A 20,434-nucleotide genomic window follows, 5' to 3' on the forward strand; every position below is an offset into this window, starting at 1 on the left:
TTGCAGTGTGAATGGGCCTCTCATTGTTTCAAACCTGGAGATTGATTCATGCAAATTCTGTGAAATCTTATCATTTCCTCTCTCCTTTTTCAGTCTCTCTCTCTAGATGTGTCTGTTTCTTATCCTTCCTAAATTCAGTCTATTAATTTTTCCCTCTCTCTCTGTCTCTCTTGTGTATGCATGCCTATGAATATATGTATGCATGTCTATTGTTAGCCTAGGTTTAAGTTTTAGGTTTTAGTTTTCAGTGAGATAAAGGATTGGGATTGGAGTTGCTGTGAGGGGAAGGGATAGGGGTGATGCTCTTGTTTCTGGTTGACTGAGTGATGTGAGTCCTTAGTCTCTTTTTCATATCAACCCCTCCTCATAGACACCACTTGCAAATAGTCTCTCATATTCAGTTTGCTACCTTTTAATTTGTGAATGCTTAGCCTTTTTTGTTGCAAAGCTGTTCAATTGCATAGAAGCCCCTGGTGTTCTTTGGTTTCCTGTTTCCCTTACTTGAAGAGACCCATTTTTGCTTCCCACACCAAATGTTAAGGAGCCTAAGGCACGTGCTTATTTCAAGGAGTTTCAAACCTCCCTTGTGGCTCATCCGGTAAAGAGTCCACCTGCAAGGCGGGAGACCTGGGTTCGATTCCCGGGTTGGGAAATCCCCTGGAGAAGGGAAAAGCTACCCGCTCCAGTATTCTGGCCTGGAGAATCCAATGGCCTGTATAGTCCATGGGGTTGCAAAAAGTCAGACAAAACTGAGCGACTTTCACTTTCACTCAGAACTTCTAGCTTTGGGTTGACGTGTGTCACTGATTTTGTGGTGCTATGAGAACAAAAGGCAATGTGATTCTTCAGATGCAGCCATCCAGTTTTGCCATGGCCCTTTCTTGAAGAGGCTTTTGTGTTCCCATTTGCAGATTCTCCCCTCCTTTGTAGTAGGTGAATTGACCATAGAAGCTTGGGTTTATTTCTTGGACTCTCAACTCTGTTGTACGGATCTGGATGCGTGTGTATGTTTGTGTGCCCAACACCACACTGTCCAGATGATCCTAGTGTAGCAGTCTAGTTGGCTATCAGGCATCCTGGTAGACCCATATCAGGCCTTCTTTCCTTAGACTGTACAGACAATATAGGCTCCTTTGTGTTTTCATACCCATTTTGGAGTTCCTTGGTTTAGTGCCCTGAGAACATTGCTTGGCAACTTGAGAGGAATAGCACGGACCCTCTGGATTGCCTTCGGGGATGTGACATCATTTTACCAATAGGAATCCTTCCAATCCATGAGCTCAGCTTATTTTCCATCGGATCATGTGGATATCATCTTCTTTCATCCATCTCTTGCAGTTTTCTGAGACCAGGTCCTTCCCTCCTGGGTTAGATGGACTCCTGGGTATTTCCTCCTAGTGTATGTCATTGTCAATGGGGTTGATACTTACCTTCTCATTCTAAGAGTTTGTGGTGAGCATTGGAAATGCAAAGGATTTTCCCCCCTTCCCCTCTGTCCATCTCTCTGAGCCACCAGGTAGAACAGGCGTAGTCAGGGTCACACGGGGCTCAGGGAGTGCAGCTAGACTGTGTTTCTCAGGCCCTCAGTGCTGGGCATCATTCGCTATACTCTCCATGAACCTTCCTTGGTCTGGTGTCCCTTCAGACCTCTCCCTAGTTTTAATAACCTTGCTTGTGTTCTTTGTCTCTTTGGAGACACATCCTTTATCAGCTGTGTGTTTGCAAGTGTTTGTCTGCCAGTGTGTGACGTATCCTTTGCGTTTTTTCGTAAGGTCTTTACCAGAGTGGAGACCTTTGATTTTGCACAGTCCACAGTATTGCCTTTTTGTGCATTGCCTTTCTGTATTGTTTCTGAAGACTCCAAGCTCATGTCTAGCCTCTGCTCGATTTTCTGCTGGATTTGTGAGATGTTTGGCATGGAAAATATGTCTCAGAAAAATTCGAAACGAATTTGGTGTAAGGTGTCAAGTTTCCATCCTCATTCATGTCATCCCCTCTGGTTTTCAATTCATCGCTCCTGAACTCCTTTGGAGACCTTGTGGGAAGTTTGGTTGCCTTTCAGTTTGAATTCCTGCTCTTTAACAGATTCACCCAGTTCTGCCAGCAGGGACACGGTAAAGGGTGAGTGAGGGGCAGCCTGCCCTCCCAGCACTGACCACACTGTGTGGTGAGTGTTGCTCTCCCCTCTGGGAGCCCCAGGCCACAGGCATCCCAGTGAGTAGCCAGCTCTGTTCGCAGCTGAAAGGAGTTAGTCTCTCAGGAGCCTCTGTGAGGTTGCCTTTGGGTCTCCCTGGGTGGGAGTTTACAGTGACAGGACCCATTGCACTGCAAGTGAAGTGAGAACCCATATGACATCCGCCACTGCTCCTAAAGAGATGCACCTGAGGCCCCTTGAAGATCCTGCACAGAGAGCTCTTTAGTGGACATGCTGGAAACTCTGTTTCCTCGTGGGCTGCCCAGGGCAGGCTCTCAGCAGTCCAGACACAGACCACGGTGATGACCGGCTCTGCTCTCTCCAAAGGGTTTTCATTGGTGTGTATCCTCATCTGAGCAGCCAGGCCATGTGTACTGCCTCTCCTTGCAACTTCTAGGCCAGGGCTCCTAGGCTAGAACTCTCAGGTCTAACTTGTAGAACTAGGCTACACCGGCCAAGTGCATTGCCTGTCCTCGCAACGTCACAGCTCTCTTCTCTTCTTTACTGCACATTGATTTTCAAGAGTGTGTTTGGGCCACAAGGATGTTGGGTCTTTCTCTAGCTTATCTCATGAAGTTGAGACAACCTCATTGTTTCTGGTTGTTCCTGTGCTCTGTTTTTCCCATTCTCTTTCCTGGCTTCTTTTTGTGACTTTGTTTGTGCCTGAGGAAGAGCTCAGCATTTCTCTTCTGCCTGAGACATCACACAACAGTAATGCCCACCTGGAGATTAGTTGCCAAAAGGACCTCGTTTTGCAGATGACATCTTGAAATCACCTGCACTGCCGTTTCTGATACACAAAGGCTGCCCTAAAGGAAATAAAAAACAAGTCCCAAGTCTAGTCTTAAAATATGTGGGCTGTCTAATGAAACCACCTTTTCTATGATTTCATTGATAGGCATTAACTGGAGACATCCAGAATATGGGAAGACACTGAGATATGAGAGAATTAAAGGTTGTCAGGGGCAAGGGAGGAACAGGGAGTGCTTGAGGTGAATACAGGATTTGCAGGGGGTGAGGGAGGGTTGGTTGTGGAGAATGAAAGAGTCCCAAACTAGAAAGTGGTGATGGTTGCAGAGGATCGTGAAGGTCCTTAATGCTCCAGAAGCGTACCACCTAACATCAATTTTATTGATTAAAAATTTAAGGAAAAAATACACAAATCTGTGACAAACAAAATAGAAATCAAGAAAATAAAATACAGAAAAACTGAATGAAAAGAAGCTCAGGGGAAGCGAATTCAATCTCCACTGGGTAGAAAGTGAGTTGATGGCATCCACGGGTGGCAGAGAGGGATGGAGGATGCAAAGGCAAACCCTCCCCTGGACACGGTGTTTCCAGAAATGGAAATTTGGAAAGGGCTCTGGGTCTCTGTCCAGAGCAGGGGTCCATTCTCCTTGCAGAGGTGGGTCAATCATCGTGGGCATCTGGGTCTTGGGCAGAAGCCAGGGCAGGCTCTCCCTTCAGAGGTGTTCTCTTATCCCCTGACTCAGGTTCTCCTGCCAAAATCCGAGCACGGGCAGGCAGAAGCGAACATGTAGGTGGAGGTGGAGGTTCTCCCCCGGGGATTGGAGCATTGGTGCCTGGGCCTGAGGGTCCTGCTTGCACAGAGATCTGATCTTCCCAGTGTGCTGGCCAATACCCAGTTGGCCTGGTGTCTATGGGAAGGCATGTCTCAGGTCTCGATCTCCTCTCAGTGGATCCCTGAGTCCTGGACAGGTAGCAACCACCTCTGTAGAGACAGGGCTGGGAAGTGGAGCCTGGTTGAACCTGGGGGCTGGTGCTGGAGCTGTGAGAGAAGAAAAGGTTACCCACAGGCCTGCCTTTGCCCTTTGCCTCTCTGGAGACAATTCTACCCTGAGCTGTGGAGACAATTCTCAGTTTAGGAAGTCACAATAGGATGTCGTCCTGCCTGCAGTCCACCAAGCAGAAGGTCTGAGGCCAGCCTTTGCTCCAGGTCCAGCACCAGCTTTGGGGGACTCCTCCTGTGTAGCTCAGGACTCCTTCCCCACACACTCACATGCACCAGCACCTCCTCACCTCTGTGCTCACCGTGCTGGGCTCCTGGTCCTCCTGCTGCCTCAGAGGCAGAGGTTCTCAGGGCTCTGGGTCGGACCCGGGCGTGCTGAGCTCCGTGGCAGCCTGAGACTGGGCCGCCGGGTGTGTCTTGGGTGGTGAAGGGGCAGCAGGCCTTCCCTGCTTCCTCTTCATTCCCAGTTGGGCTGAACCCTCTGTGGGCTCGCTCACCTGGAGGCTGCACTAGGCCTCAAGGGCGGGGGGTGGTGCTCCGACCCCTCCCTCGGGGAGGTGGATGGGGTGTCCCTCTCATCGGCCATATCCAGTGGGAAGCTCTGCAATGACAGTGACCATCAGCCAGCCCTGCTTGGAGTTTTCTGAGCTGGGCCTGGTCAGTATGGCTGTTGCTTCTGCCTACTCAAACTTTGGCTCCCAGAACCAACAGAGACGTGTGTCTGCTCAGATACCTACCCGGGAGAATGGAGACCCACCTGAGGGTGTGAGGTCAGCCTGGGCGGCTGGTGTTGCCTGACCTGTCCTCATCCCACCCAGCCTGCTTTCCCCTGGGATGTGGATACAACCGGCCCACAGACTTCTGAGCCCACATCCGCCTCGGTTTGCTTGAGGCAGACACACCCCAAGAAACCCCCATCCACACACACAGGCAAAGGACCGAGTGTTTCCGGGTGGCATGGGAGAGGTGGCCTGGCCCGGCCTGGGGCTCCCTGTGTTACCTTTCTGTTTCTCTGGGCAAAGGGCCAGAGGCCTCTCGGCGGGGGCCCTGAGCCAGCGTCCACAGGGTTCCCACACACTCTGCCTGTGAGCTCTCCTGAGGCCCCGGCCTCTGGGCAGGGGCAAACAGCAGAACATCTTGGCAGCAAGTGATCTGGCTGGGGCTCCTCTCCACCCTGGAGGCCTGGATACCTGTGTTCCGGGTTCTGTTGTTTTATGTTGCCAGGAAGTGACATCATTTCCTGGGGTTTGTGCTGAGGTCCCTTCCCCAAAGCTCCCCAAGAAATCTCTTGGTTTCTGACTGCTGAGCCCCCCCCCCCCCGAGGCCATGTGCAGGCACAGAGACGCCCACACAGCTCACCCTACATCCTTGGGGAGCCCTGGATGCAGCCAGGGCCTGAGCTCGGAGGACCCCGCTGCTCTCAGACCAGACCCCTTTTTCTCATAAGTGATGTGGCCCTGGACAAGCATATGCCCCTCAGGGTTTCCCCAGTCTCTCCATCTGCAGAGTGTGGATCACTCTCCCATCTGCCTCCTAGGTCTGTCGGCCTATGATCACCTCTGTGCCTTTCAACCTTGGGCTGATATGTCTCGGAGCTTGTGCACTGAGACTTCCAAAAGAAGAATTCAAATAGGGCTGACATACCACCGAATGGGGCAGAACATGGCCTGGATGGGTTCTGGACCTAGGAAAAGGCAGTCGTCTCGCCTTCCTGATATTTCAAGATCCCACCCCGAAACACACACACACACTGTGGGAGATCTTGAGGTAAGATTCAGACCTCTCCCCTCCAATATAGAACAACCTTCGTCACCCTCCTGTTCCACTGAGATTCTGGCTCAAGTGTCCCACCTCAGTCTCTAGGGGAGATCAAGGCTTCCCCTATGATGCCTCCCAGGCTTCTCTCTTTTACTCTCATCCCCTTGGGTCATTTCCCCCCTTGCAGTGTGAATGGGCCTCTCATTGTTTCAAACCTGGAGATTGATTCATGCAAATTCTGTGAAATCTTATCATTTCCTCTCTCCTTTTTCAGTCTCTCTCTCTAGATGTGTCTGTTTCTTATCCTTCCTAAATTCAGTCTATTAATTTTTCCCTCTCTCTCTGTCTCTCTTGTGTATGCATGCCTTTGAATATATGTATGCATGTCTATTGTTAGCCTAGGTTTAAGTTTTAGGTTTTAGTTTTCAGTGAGATAAAGGATTGGGATTGGAGTTGCTGTGAGGGGAAGGGATAGGGGTGATGCTCTTGTTTCTGGTTGACTGAGTGATGTGAGTTCTTAGTCTCTTTTTCATATCAACCCCTCCTCATAGACACCACTTGCAAATAGTCTCTCATATTCAGTTTGCTACCTTTTAATTTGTGAATGCTTAGCCTTTTTTGTTGCAAAGCTGTTCAATTGCATAGAAGCCCCTGGTGTTCTTTGGTTTCCTGTTTCCCTTACTTGAAGAGACCCATTTTTGCTTCCCACACCAAATGTTAAGGAGCCTAAGGCACGTGCTTATTTCAAGGAGTTTCAAACCTCCCTTGTGGCTCATCCGGTAAAGAGTCCACCTGCAAGGCGGGAGACCTGGGTTCGATTCCCGGGTTGGGAAATCCCCTGGAGAAGGGAAAAGCTACCCGCTCCAGTATTCTGGCCTGGAGAATCCAATGGCCTGTATAGTCCATGGGGTTGCTAAAAGTCAGACAAAACTGAGCGACTTTCACTTTCACTCAGAACTTCTAGCTTTGGGTTGACGTGTGTCACTGATTTTGTGGTGCTATGAGAACAAAAGGCAATGTGATTCTTCAGATGCAGCCATCCAGTTTTGCCATGGCCCTTTCTTGAAGAGGCTTTTGTGTTCCCATTTGCAGATTCTCCCCTCCTTTGTAGTAGGTGAATTGACCATAGAAGCTTGGGTTTATTTCTTGGACTCTCAACTCTGTTGTATGGATCTGGATGCGTGTGTATGTTTGTGTGCCCAACACCACACTGTCCAGATGATCCTAGTGTAGCAGTCTAGTTGGCTATCAGGCATCCTGGTAGACCCATATCAGGCCTTCTTTCCTTAGACTGTACAGACAATATAGGCTCCTTTGTGTTTTCATACCCATTTTGGAGTTCCTTGGTTTAGTGCCCTGAGAACATTGCTTGGCAACTTGAGAGGAATAGCACGGACCCTCTGGATTGCCTTCGGGGATGTGACATCATTTTACCAATAGGAATCCTTCCAATCCATGAGCTCAGCTTATTTTCCATCAGATCATGTGGATATCATCTTCTTTCATACATCTCTTGCAGTTTTCTGAGACCAGGTCCTTCCCTCCTGGGTTAGATGGACTCCTGGGTATTTCCTCCTAGTGTATGTCATTGTCAATGGGGTTGATACTTACCTTCTCATTCTAAGAGTTTGTGGTGAGCATTGGAAATGCAAAGGATTTTCCCCCCTTCCCCTCTGTCCATCTCTCTGAGCCACCAGGTAGAACAGGCGTAGTCAGGGTCACACGGGGCTCAGGGAGTGCAGCTAGACTGTGTTTCTCAGGCCCTCAGTGCTGGGCATCATTCGCTATACTCTCCATGAACCTTCCTTGGTCTGGTGTCCCTTCAGACCTCTCCCTAGTTTTAATAACCTTGCTTGTGTTCTTTGTCTCTTTGGAGACACATCCTTTATCAGCTGTGTGTTTGCAAGTGTTTGTCTGCCAGTGTGTGACGTATCCTTTGCGTTTTTTCGTAAGGTCTTTACCAGAGTGGAGACCTTTGATTTTGCACAGTCCACAGTATTGCCTTTTTGTGCATTGCCTTTCTGTATTGTTTCTGAAGACTCCAAGCTCATGTCTAGCCTCTGCTCGATTTTCTGCTGGATTTGTGAGATGTTTGGCATGGAAAATATGTCTCAGAAAAATTCGAAACGAATTTGGTGTAAGGTGTCAAGTTTCCATCCTCATTCATGTCATCCCCTCTGGTTTTCAATTCATCGCTCCTGAACTCCTTTGGAGACCTTGTGGGAAGTTTGGTTGCCTTTCAGTTTGAATTCCTGCTCTTTAACAGATTCACCCAGTTCTGCCAGCAGGGACACGGTAAAGGGTGAGTGAGGGGCAGCCTGCCCTCCCAGCACTGACCACACTGTGTGGTGAGTGTTGCTCTCCCCTCTGGGAGCTCCAGGCCACAGGCATCCCAGTGAGTAGCCAGCTCTGTTCGCAGCTGAAAGGAGTTAGTCTCTCAGGAGCCTCTGTGAGGTTGCCTTTGGGTCTCCCCGGGTGGGAGTTTACAGTGACAGGACCCATTGCACTGCAAATGAAGTGAGAACCCATATGACATCCGCCACTGCTCCTAAAGAGATGCACCTGAGGCCCCTTGAAGGTCCTGCACAGAGAGCTCTTTAGTGGACATGCTGGAAACTCTGTTTCCTCGTGGGCTGCCCAGGGCAGGCTCTCAGCAGTCCAGACACAGACCACGGTGATGACCGGCTCTGCTCTCTCCAAAGGGTTTTCATTGGTGTGTATCCTCATCTGAGCAGCCAGGCCATGTGTACTGCCTCTCCTTGCAACTTCTAGGCCAGGGCTCCTAGGCTAGAACTCTCAGGTCTAACTTGTAGAACTAGGCTACACCGGCCAAGTGCATTGCCTGTCCTCGCAACGTCACAGCTCTCTTCTCTTCTTTACTGCACATTGATTTTCAAGAGTGTGTTTGGGCCACAAGGATGTTGGGTCTTTCTCTAGCCTTATCTCATGAAGTTGAGACAACCTCATTGTTTCTGGTTGTTCCTGTGCTCTGTTTTTCCCATTCTCTTTCCTGGCTTCTTTTTGTGACTTTGTTTGTGCCTGAGGAAGAGCTCAGCATTTCTCTTCTGCCTGAGACATCACACAACAGTAATGCCCACCTGGAGATTAGTTGCCAAAAGGACCTCGTTTTGCAGATGACATCTTGAAATCACCTGCACTGCCGTTTCTGATACACAAAGGCTGCCCTAAAGGAAATAAAAAACAAGTCCCAAGTCTAGTCTTAAAATATGTGGGCTGTCTAATGAAACCACCTTTTCTATGATTTCATTGATAGGCATTAACTGGAGACATCCAGAATATGGGAAGACACTGAGATATGAGAGAATTAAAGGTTGTCAGGGGCAAGGGAGGAACAGGGAGTGCTTGAGGTGAATACAGGATTTGCAGGGGGTGAGGGAGGGTTGGTTGTGGAGAATGAAAGAGTCCCAAACTAGAAAGTGGTGATGGTTGCAGAGGATCGTGAAGGTCCTTAATGCTCCAGAAGCGTACCACCTAACATCAATTTTATTGATTAAAAATTTAAGGAAAAAATACACAAATCTGTGACAAACAAAATAGAAATCAAGAAAATAAAATACAGAAAAACTGAATGAAAAGAAGCTCAGGGGAAGCGAATTCAATCTCCACTGGGTAGAAAGTGAGTTGATGGCATCCACGGGTGGCAGAGAGGGATGGAGGATGCAAAGGCAAACCCTCCCCTGGACACGGTGTTTCCAGAAATGGAAATTTGGAAAGGGCTCTGGGTCTCTGTCCAGAGCAGGGGTCGATTCTCCTTGCAGAGGTGGGTCAATCATCGTGGGCATCTGGGTCTTGGGCAGAAGCCAGGGCAGGCTCTCCCTTCAGAGGTGTTCTCTTATCCCCTGACTCAGGTTCTCCTGCCAAAATCCGAGCACGGGCAGGCAGAAGCGAACATGTAGGTGGAGGTGGAGGTTCTCCCCCGGGGATTGGAGCATTGGTGCCTGGGCCTGAGGGTCCTGCTTGCACAGAGATCTGATCTTCCCAGTGTGCTGGCCAATACCCAGTTGGCCTGGTGTCTATGGGAAGGCATGTCTCAGGTCTCGATCTCCTCTCAGTGGATCCCTGAGTCCTGGACAGGTAGCAACCACCTCTGTAGAGACAGGGCTGGGAAGTGGAGCCTGGTTGAACCTGGGGGCTGGTGCTGGAGCTGTGAGAGAAGAAAAGGTTACCCACAGGCCTGCCTTTGCCCTTTGCCTCTCTGGAGACAATTCTACCCTGAGCTGTGGAGACAATTCTCAGTTTAGGAAGTCACAATAGGATGTCGTCCTGCCTGCAGTCCACCAAGCAGAAGGTCTGAGGCCAGCCTTTGCTCCAGGTCCAGCACCAGCTTTGGGGGACTCCTCCTGTGTAGCTCAGGACTCCTTCCCCACACACTCACATGCACCAGCACCTCCTCACCTCTGTGCTCACCGTGCTGGGCTCCTGGTCCTCCTGCTGCCTCAGAGGCAGAGGTTCTCAGGGCTCTGGGTCGGACCCGGGCGTGCTGAGCTCCGTGGCAGCCTGAGACTGGGCCGCCGGGTGTGTCTTGGGTGGTGAAGGGGCAGCAGGCCTTCCCTGCTTCCTCTTCATTCCCAGTTGGGCTGAACCCTCTGTGGGCTCGCTCACCTGGAGGCTGCACTAGGCCTCAAGGGCGGGGGGTGGTGCTCCGACCCCTCCCTCGGGGAGGTGGATGGGGTGTCCCTCTCATCGGCCATATCCAGTGGGAAGCTCTGCAATGACAGTGACCATCAGCCAGCCCTGCTTGGAGTTTTCTGAGCTGGGCCTGGTCAGTATGGCTGTTGCTTCTGCCTACTCAAACTTTGGCTCCCAGAACCAACAGAGACGTGTGTCTGCTCAGATACCTACCCGGGAGAATGGAGACCCACCTGAGGGTGTGAGGTCAGCCTGGGCGGCTGGTGTTGCCTGACCTGTCCTCATCCCACCCAGCCTGCTTTCCCCTGGGATGTGGATACAACCGGCCCACAGACTTCTGAGCCCACATCCGCCTCGGTTTGCTTGAGGCAGACACACCCCAAGAAACCCCCATCCACACACACAGGCAAAGGACCGAGTGTTTCCGGGTGGCATGGGAGAGGTGGCCTGGCCCGGCCTGGGGCTCCCTGTGTTACCTTTCTGTTTCTCTGGGCAAAGGGCCAGAGGCCTCTCGGCGGGGGCCCTGAGCCAGCGTCCACAGGGTTCCCACACACTCTGCCTGTGAGCTCTCCTGAGGCCCCGGCCTCTGGGCAGGGGCAAACAGCAGAACATCTTGGCAGCAAGTGATCTGGCTGGGGCTCCTCTCCACCCTGGAGGCCTGGATACCTGTGTTCCGGGTTCTGTTGTTTTATGTTGCCAGGAAGTGACATCATTTCCTGGGGTTTGTGCTGAGGTCCCTTCCCCAAAGCTCCCCAAGAAATCTCTTGGTTTCTGACTGCTGAGCCCCCCCCCCCCCGAGGCCATGTGCAGGCACAGAGACGCCCACACAGCTCACCCTACATCCTTGGGGAGCCCTGGATGCAGCCAGGGCCTGAGCTCGGAGGACCCCGCTGCTCTCAGACCAGACCCCTTTTTCTCATAAGTGATGTGGCCCTGGACAAGCATATGCCCCTCAGGGTTTCCCCAGTCTCTCCATCTGCAGAGTGTGGATCACTCTCCCATCTGCCTCCTAGGTCTGTCGGCCTATGATCACCTCTGTGCCTTTCAACCTTGGGCTGATATGTCTCGGAGCTTGTGCACTGAGACTTCCAAAAGAAGAATTCAAATAGGGCTGACATACCACCGAATGGGGCAGAACATGGCCTGGATGGGTTCTGGACCTAGGAAAAGGCAGTCGTCTCGCCTTCCTGATATTTCAAGATCCCACCCCGAAACACACACACACACTGTGGGAGATCTTGAGGTAAGATTCAGACCTCTCCCCTCCAATATAGAACAACCTTCGTCACCCTCCTGTTCCACTGAGATTCTGGCTCAAGTGTCCCACCTCAGTCTCTAGGGGAGATCAAGGCTTCCCCTATGATGCCTCCCAGGCTTCTCTCTTTTACTCTCATCCCCTTGGGTCATTTCCCCCCTTGCAGTGTGAATGGGCCTCTCATTGTTTCAAACCTGGAGATTGATTCATGCAAATTCTGTGAAATCTTATCATTTCCTCTCTCCTTTTTCAGTCTCTCTCTCTAGATGTGTCTGTTTCTTATCCTTCCTAAATTCAGTCTATTAATTTTTCCCTCTCTCTCTGTCTCTCTTGTGTATGCATGCCTTTGAATATATGTATGCATGTCTATTGTTAGCCTAGGTTTAAGTTTTAGGTTTTAGTTTTCAGTGAGATAAAGGATTGGGATTGGAGTTGCTGTGAGGGGAAGGGATAGGGGTGATGCTCTTGTTTCTGGTTGACTGAGTGATGTGAGTTCTTAGTCTCTTTTTCATATCAACCCCTCCTCATAGACACCACTTGCAAATAGTCTCTCATATTCAGTTTGCTACCTTTTAATTTGTGAATGCTTAGCCTTTTTTGTTGCAAAGCTGTTCAATTGCATAGAAGCCCCTGGTGTTCTTTGGTTTCCTGTTTCCCTTACTTGAAGAGACCCATTTTTGCTTCCCACACCAAATGTTAAGGAGCCTAAGGCACGTGCTTATTTCAAGGAGTTTCAAACCTCCCTTGTGGCTCATCCGGTAAAGAGTCCACCTGCAAGGCGGGAGACCTGGGTTCGATTCCCGGGTTGGGAAATCCCCTGGAGAAGGGAAAAGCTACCCGCTCCAGTATTCTGGCCTGGAGAATCCAATGGCCTGTATAGTCCATGGGGTTGCTAAAAGTCAGACAAAACTGAGCGACTTTCACTTTCACTCAGAACTTCTAGCTTTGGGTTGACGTGTGTCACTGATTTTGTGGTGCTATGAGAACAAAAGGCAATGTGATTCTTCAGATGCAGCCATCCAGTTTTGCCATGGCCCTTTCTTGAAGAGGCTTTTGTGTTCCCATTTGCAGATTCTCCCCTCCTTTGTAGTAGGTGAATTGACCATAGAAGCTTGGGTTTATTTCTTGGACTCTCAACTCTGTTGTATGGATCTGGATGCGTGTGTATGTTTGTGTGCCCAACACCACACTGTCCAGATGATCCTAGTGTAGCAGTCTAGTTGGCTATCAGGCATCCTGGTAGACCCATATCAGGCCTTCTTTCCTTAGACTGTACAGACAATATAGGCTCCTTTGTGTTTTCATACCCATTTTGGAGTTCCTTGGTTTAGTGCCCTGAGAACATTGCTTGGCAACTTGAGAGGAATAGCACGGACCCTCTGGATTGCCTTCGGGGATGTGACATCATTTTACCAATAGGAATCCTTCCAATCCATGAGCTCAGCTTATTTTCCATCAGATCATGTGGATATCATCTTCTTTCATACATCTCTTGCAGTTTTCTGAGACCAGGTCCTTCCCTCCTGGGTTAGATGGACTCCTGGGTATTTCCTCCTAGTGTATGTCATTGTCAATGGGGTTGATACTTACCTTCTCATTCTAAGAGTTTGTGGTGAGCATTGGAAATGCAAAGGATTTTCCCCCCTTCCCCTCTGTCCATCTCTCTGAGCCACCAGGTAGAACAGGCGTAGTCAGGGTCACACGGGGCTCAGGGAGTGCAGCTAGACTGTGTTTCTCAGGCCCTCAGTGCTGGGCATCATTCGCTATACTCTCCATGAACCTTCCTTGGTCTGGTGTCCCTTCAGACCTCTCCCTAGTTTTAATAACCTTGCTTGTGTTCTTTGTCTCTTTGGAGACACATCCTTTATCAGCTGTGTGTTTGCAAGTGTTTGTCTGCCAGTGTGTGACGTATCCTTTGCGTTTTTTCGTAAGGTCTTTACCAGAGTGGAGACCTTTGATTTTGCACAGTCCACAGTATTGCCTTTTTGTGCATTGCCTTTCTGTATTGTTTCTGAAGACTCCAAGCTCATGTCTAGCCTCTGCTCGATTTTCTGCTGGATTTGTGAGATGTTTGGCATGGAAAATATGTCTCAGAAAAATTCGAAACGAATTTGGTGTAAGGTGTCAAGTTTCCATCCTCATTCATGTCATCCCCTCTGGTTTTCAATTCATCGCTCCTGAACTCCTTTGGAGACCTTGTGGGAAGTTTGGTTGCCTTTCAGTTTGAATTCCTGCTCTTTAACAGATTCACCCAGTTCTGCCAGCAGGGACACGGTAAAGGGTGAGTGAGGGGCAGCCTGCCCTCCCAGCACTGACCACACTGTGTGGTGAGTGTTGCTCTCCCCTCTGGGAGCTCCAGGCCACAGGCATCCCAGTGAGTAGCCAGCTCTGTTCGCAGCTGAAAGGAGTTAGTCTCTCAGGAGCCTCTGTGAGGTTGCCTTTGGGTCTCCCCGGGTGGGAGTTTACAGTGACAGGACCCATTGCACTGCAAATGAAGTGAGAACCCATATGACATCCGCCACTGCTCCTAAAGAGATGCACCTGAGGCCCCTTGAAGGTCCTGCACAGAGAGCTCTTTAGTGGACATGCTGGAAACTCTGTTTCCTCGTGGGCTGCCCAGGGCAGGCTCTCAGCAGTCCAGACACAGACCACGGTGATGACCGGCTCTGCTCTCTCCAAAGGGTTTTCATTGGTGTGTATCCTCATCTGAGCAGCCAGGCCATGTGTACTGCCTCTCCTTGCAACTTCTAGGCCAGGGCTCCTAGGCTAGAACTCTCAGGTCTAACTTGTAGAACTAGGCTACACCGGCCAAGTGCATTGCCTGTCCTCGCAACGTCACAGCTCTCTTCTCTTCTTTACTGCACATTGATTTTCAAGAGTGTGTTTGGGCCACAAGGATGTTGGGTCTTTCTCTAGCCTTATCTCATGAAGTTGAGACAACCTCATTGTTTCTGGTTGTTCCTGTGCTCTGTTTTTCCCATTCTCTTTCCTGGCTTCTTTTTGTGACTTTGTTTGTGCCTGAGGAAGAGCTCAGCATTTCTCTTCTGCCTGAGACATCACACAACAGTAATGCCCACCTGGAGATTAGTTGCCAAAAGGACCTCGTTTTGCAGATGACATCTTGAAATCACCTGCACTGCCGTTTCTGATACACAAAGGCTGCCCTAAAGGAAATAAAAAACAAGTCCCAAGTCTAGTCTTAAAATATGTGGGCTGTCTAATGAAACCACCTTTTCTATGATTTCATTGATAGGCATTAACTGGAGACATCCAGAATATGGGAAGACACTGAGATATGAGAGAATTAAAGGTTGTCAGGGGCAAGGGAGGAACAGGGAGTGCTTGAGGTGAATACAGGATTTGCAGGGGGTGAGGGAGGGTTGGTTGTGGAGAATGAAAGAGTCCCAAACTAGAAAGTGGTGATGGTTGCAGAGGATCGTGAAGGTCCTTAATGCTCCAGAAGCGTACCACCTAACATCAATTTTATTGATTAAAAATTTAAGGAAAAAATACACAAATCTGTGACAAACAAAATAGAAATCAAGAAAATAAAATACAGAAAAACTGAATGAAAAGAAGCTCAGGGGAAGCGAATTCAATCTCCACTGGGTAGAAAGTGAGTTGATGGCATCCACGGGTGGCAGAGAGGGATGGAGGATGCAAAGGCAAACCCTCCCCTGGACACGGTGTTTCCAGAAATGGAAATTTGGAAAGGGCTCTGGGTCTCTGTCCAGAGCAGGGGTCCATTCTCCTTGCAGAGGTGGGTCAATCATCGTGGGCATCTGGGTCTTGGGCAGAAGCCAGGGCAGGCTCTCCCTTCAGAGGTGTTCTCTTATCCCCTGACTCAGGTTCTCCTGCCAAAATCCGAGCACGGGCAGGCAGAAGCGAACATGTAGGTGGAGGTGGAGGTTCTCCCCCGGGGATTGGAGCATTGGTGCCTGGGCCTGAGGGTCCTGCTTGCACAGAGATCTGATCTTCCCAGTGTGCTGGCCAATACCCAGTTGGCCTGGTGTCTATGGGAAGGCATGTCTCAGGTCTCGATCTCCTCTCAGTGGATCCCTGAGTCCTGGACAGGTAGCAACCACCTCTGTAGAGACAGGGCTGGGAAGTGGAGCCTGGTTGAACCTGGGGGCTGGTGCTGGAGCTGTGAGAGAAGAAAAGGTTACCCACAGGCCTGCCTTTGCCCTTTGCCTCTCTGGAGACAATTCTACCCTGAGCTGTGGAGACAATTCTCAGTTTAGGAAGTCACAATAGGATGTCGTCCTGCCTGCAGTCCACCAAGCAGAAGGTCTGAGGCCAGCCTTTGCTCCAGGTCCAGCACCAGCTTTGGGGGACTCCTCCTGTGTAGCTCAGGACTCCTTCCCCACACACTCACATGCACCAGCACCTCCTCACCTCTGTGCTCACCGTGCTGGGCTCCTGGTCCTCCTGCTGCCTCAGAGGCAGAGGTTCTCAGGGCTCTGGGTCGGACCCGGGCGTGCTGAGCTCCGTGGCAGCCTGAGACTGGGCCGCCGGGTGTGTCTTGGGTGGTGAAGGGGCAGCAGGCCTTCCCTGCTTCCTCTTCATTCCCAGTTGGGCTGAACCCTCTGTGGGCTCGCTCACCTGGAGGCTGCACTAGGCCTCAAGGGCGGGGGGTGGTGCTCCGACCCCTCCCTCGGGGAGGTGGATGGGGTGTCCCTCTCATCGGCCATATCCAGTGGGAAGCTCTGCAATGACAGTGACCATCAGCCAGCCCTGCTTGGAGTTTTCTGAGCTGGGCCTGGTCAGTATGGCTGTTGCTTCTGCCTACTCAAACTTTGGCTCCCAGAACCAACAGAGACGTGTGTCTGCTCAGATACCTACCCGGGAGAATGGAGACCCACCTGAGGGTGTGAGGTCAGCCTGGGCGGCTGGTGTTGCCTGACCTGTCCTCATCCCACCCAGCCTGCTTTCCCCTGGGATGTGGATACAACCGGCCCACAGACTTCTGAGCCCACATCCGCCTCGGTTTGCTTGAGGCAGACACACCCCAAGAAACCCCCATCCACACACACAGGCAAAGGACCGAGTGTTTCCGGGTGGCATGGGAGAGGTGGCCTGGCCCGGCCTGGGGCTCCCTGTGTTACCTTTCTGTTTCTCTGGGCAAAGGGCCAGAGGCCTCTCGGCGGGGGCCCTGAGCCAGCGTCCACAGGGTTCCCACACACTCTGCCTGTGAGCTCTCCTGAGGCCCCGGCCTCTGGGCAGGGGCAAACAGCAGAACATCTTGGCAGCAAGTGATCTGGCTGGGGCTCCTCTCCACCCTGGAGGCCTGGATACCTGTGTTCCGGGTTCTGTTGTTTTATGTTGCCAGGAAGTGACATCATTTCCTGGGGTTTGTGCTGAGGTCCCTTCCCCAAAGCTCCCCAAGAAATCTCTTGGTTTCTGACTGCTGAGCCCCCCCCCCCCCCGAGGCCATGTGCAGGCACAGAGACGCCCACACAGCTCACCCTACATCCTTGGGGAGCCCTGGATGCAGCCAGGGCCTGAGCTCGGAGGACCCCGCTGCTCTCAGACCAGACCCCTTTTTCTCATAAGTGATGTGGCCCTGGACAAGCATATGCCCCTCAGGGTTTCCCCAGTCTCTCCATCTGCAGAGTGTGGATCACTCTCCCATCTGCCTCCTAGGTCTGTCGGCCTATGATCACCTCTGTGCCTTTCAACCTTGGGCTGATATGTCTCGGAGCTTGTGCACTGAGACTTCCAAAAGAAGAATTCAAATAGGGCTGACATACCACCGAATGGGGCAGAACATGGCCTGGATGGGTTCTGGACCTAGGAAAAGGCAGTCGTCTCGCCTTCCTGATATTTCAAGATCCCACCCCGAAACACACACACACACTGTGGGAGATCTTGAGGTAAGATTCAGACCTCTCCCCTCCAATATAGAACAACCTTCGTCACCCTCCTGTTCCACTGAGATTCTGGCTCAAGTGTCCCACCTCAGTCTCTAGGGGAGATCAAGGCTTCCCCTATGATGCCTCCCAGGCTTCTCTCTTTTACTCTCATCCCCTTGGGTCATTTCCCCCCTTGCAGTGTGAATGGGCCTCTCATTGTTTCAAACCTGGAGATTGATTCATGCAAATTCTGTGAAATCTTATCATTTCCTCTCTCCTTTTTCAGTCTCTCTCTCTAGATGTGTCTGTTTCTTATCCTTCCTAAATTCAGTCTATTAATTTTTCCCTCTCTCTCTGTCTCTCTTGTGTATGCATGCCTATGAATATATGTATGCATGTCTATTGTTAGCCTAGGTTTAAGTTTTAGGTTTTAGTTTTCAGTGAGATAAAGGATTGGGATTGGAGTTGCTGTGAGGGGAAGGGATAGGGGTGATGCTCTTGTTTCTGGTTGACTGAGTGATGTGAGTTCTTAGTCTCTTTTTCATCTCAACCCGTCCTCATAGACACCATTTGCAAATAGTCTCTCATATTCAGTTTGCTACCTTTTAATTTGTGAATGCTTAGCTTTTTTTTGTTGCAAAGCTGTTCAATTGCATAGAAGCCCCTGGTGTTCTTTGGTTTCCTGTTTCCCTTACTTGAAGAGACCCATTTTTGCTTCCCACACCAAATGTTAAGGAGCCTAAGGCACATGCTTATTTCAAGGAGTTTCAAACCTCCCTTGTGGCTCATCCGGTAAAGAGTCCACCTGCAAGGCGGGAGACCTGGGTTCGATTCCCGGGTTGGGAAATCCCCTGGAGAAGGGAAAAGCTACCCGCACCAGTATTCTGGCCTGGAGAATCCAATGGCCTGTATAGTCCATGGGGTTGCAAAAAGTCAGACAAAACTGAGCGACTTTCACTTTCACTCAGAACTTCTAGCTTTGGGTTGACGTGTTTCACTGATTTTGTGGTGCTATGAGAACAAAAGGCAGTGTGATTCTTCAGATGCAGCCATCCACTTTTGCCATGGCCCTTTCTTGAAGAGGCTTTTGTGTTCCCATTTGCAGATTCTCCCCTCCTTTGTAGTAGGTGAATTGACCATAGAAGCTTGGGTTTATTTCTTGGACTCTCAACTCTGTTGTATGGATCTGGATGCGTGTGTATGTTTGTGTGCCCAACACCACACTGTCCAGATGATCCTAGTGTAGCAGTCTAGTTGGCTATCAGGCATCCTGGTAGACCCATATCAGGCCTTCTTTCCTTAGACTGTACAGACAATATAGGCTCCTTTGTGTTTTCATACCCATTTGGGAGTTCCTTGGTTTAGTGCCCTGAGAACATTGCTTGGCAACTTGAGAGGAATAGCACGGACCCTCTGGATTGCCTTCGGGGATGTGACATCATTTTACCAATAGGAATCCCTCCAATCCATGAGCTCAGCTTATTTTCCATCGGATCATGTGGATATCATCTTCTTTCATCCATCTCTTGCAGTTTTCTGAGACCAGGTCCTTCCCTCCTGGGTTAGATGGACTCCTGGGTATTTCCTCCTAGTGTATGTCATTGTCAATGGGGTTGATACCTACCTTCTCATTCTAAGAGTTTGTGGTGAGCATTGGAAATGCAAACGATTTTCCCCCCTTCCTCTCTGTCCATCTCTCTGAGCCACCAGGTAGAAGAGGCGCAGTCAGGGTCACACGGGGCTCAGGGAGTGCAGCTAGACTGTGTTTCTCAGGCCCTCAGTGCTGGGCATCATTCGCTATACTCTCCATGAACCTTCCTTGGTCTGGTGTCCCTTCAGACCTCTCCCTAGTTTTAATAACCTTGCTTGTGTTCTTTGTCTCTTTGGAGACACATCCTTTATCAGCTGTGTGTTTACAAGTATTTGTCTGCCAGTGTGTGACGTATCCTTTGCTTTTTTTCGTAAGGTCTTTACCAGAGTGGAGACCTTTGATTTTGCACAGTCCACAGGATTGCCTTTTTGTGCATTGCCTTTCTGTATTGTTTCTGAAGACTCCAAGCTCATGTCTAGCCTCTGCTCGATTTTCTGCTGGATTTGTGAGATGTTTGGCATGGAAAATATGTCTCAGAAAAATTTGAAACGAATTTGGTGTAAGGTGTCAAGTTTCCATCCTCATTCATGTCATCCCCTCTGGTTTTCAATTCATCGCTCCTGAACTCCTTTGGAGACCTTGTGGGAAGTTTGGTTGCCTTTCAGTTTGAATTTCTGCTCTTGAATAGATTCACCCAGTTCTGCCAGCAGGGACACGGTAAAGGGTGAGTGAGGGGCAGCCTGCCCTCCCAGCACTGACCACACTGTGTGGTGAGTGTTGCTCTCCCCTCTGGGAGCCCCAGGCCACAGGCATCCCAGTGAGTAGCCAGCTCTGTTCGCAGCTGAAAGGAGTTAGTCTCTCAGGAGCCTCTGTGAGGCTGCCTTTGGGTCTCCCAGGGTGGGAGTTTACAGTGACAGGACCCATTGCACTGCAAGTGAAGTGAGAACCCATATGACATCCGCCACTGCTCCCTCCTAAAGAGATGCACCTGAGGCCCCTTGAGGGTCCTGCACAGAGAGCTCTTTAGTGGACATGCTGGAAACTCTGTTTCCTCGTGGGCTGCCCAGGGCAGGCTCTCAGCAGTCCAGACACAGACCACGGTGATGACCGGCTCTGCTCTCTCCAAAGGGTTTTCATTGGTGTGTATCCTCATCTGAGCAGTCAGGCCATGTGTACTGCCTCTCCTTGCAACTTCTAGGCCAGGGCTCCTAGGCTAGAACTCTCAGGTCTAACTTGTAGAACTAGGCTACACCGGCCAAGTGCATTGCCTGTCCTCGCAACTTCACAGCTTTCTTCTCTTCTTTACTGCACATTGATTTTCAAGAGTGTGTTTGGGCCACAAGGATGTTGGGTCTTTCTCTAGCCTTATCTCATGAAGTTGAGA

Source organism: Giraffa tippelskirchi, chromosome 9, assembly GCF_054371585.1.
Source record: "Giraffa tippelskirchi isolate mGirTip1 chromosome 9, T2T-mGirTip1v1.2.pri, whole genome shotgun sequence".
Lineage (NCBI taxonomy): Eukaryota > Metazoa > Chordata > Mammalia > Artiodactyla > Giraffidae > Giraffa > Giraffa tippelskirchi.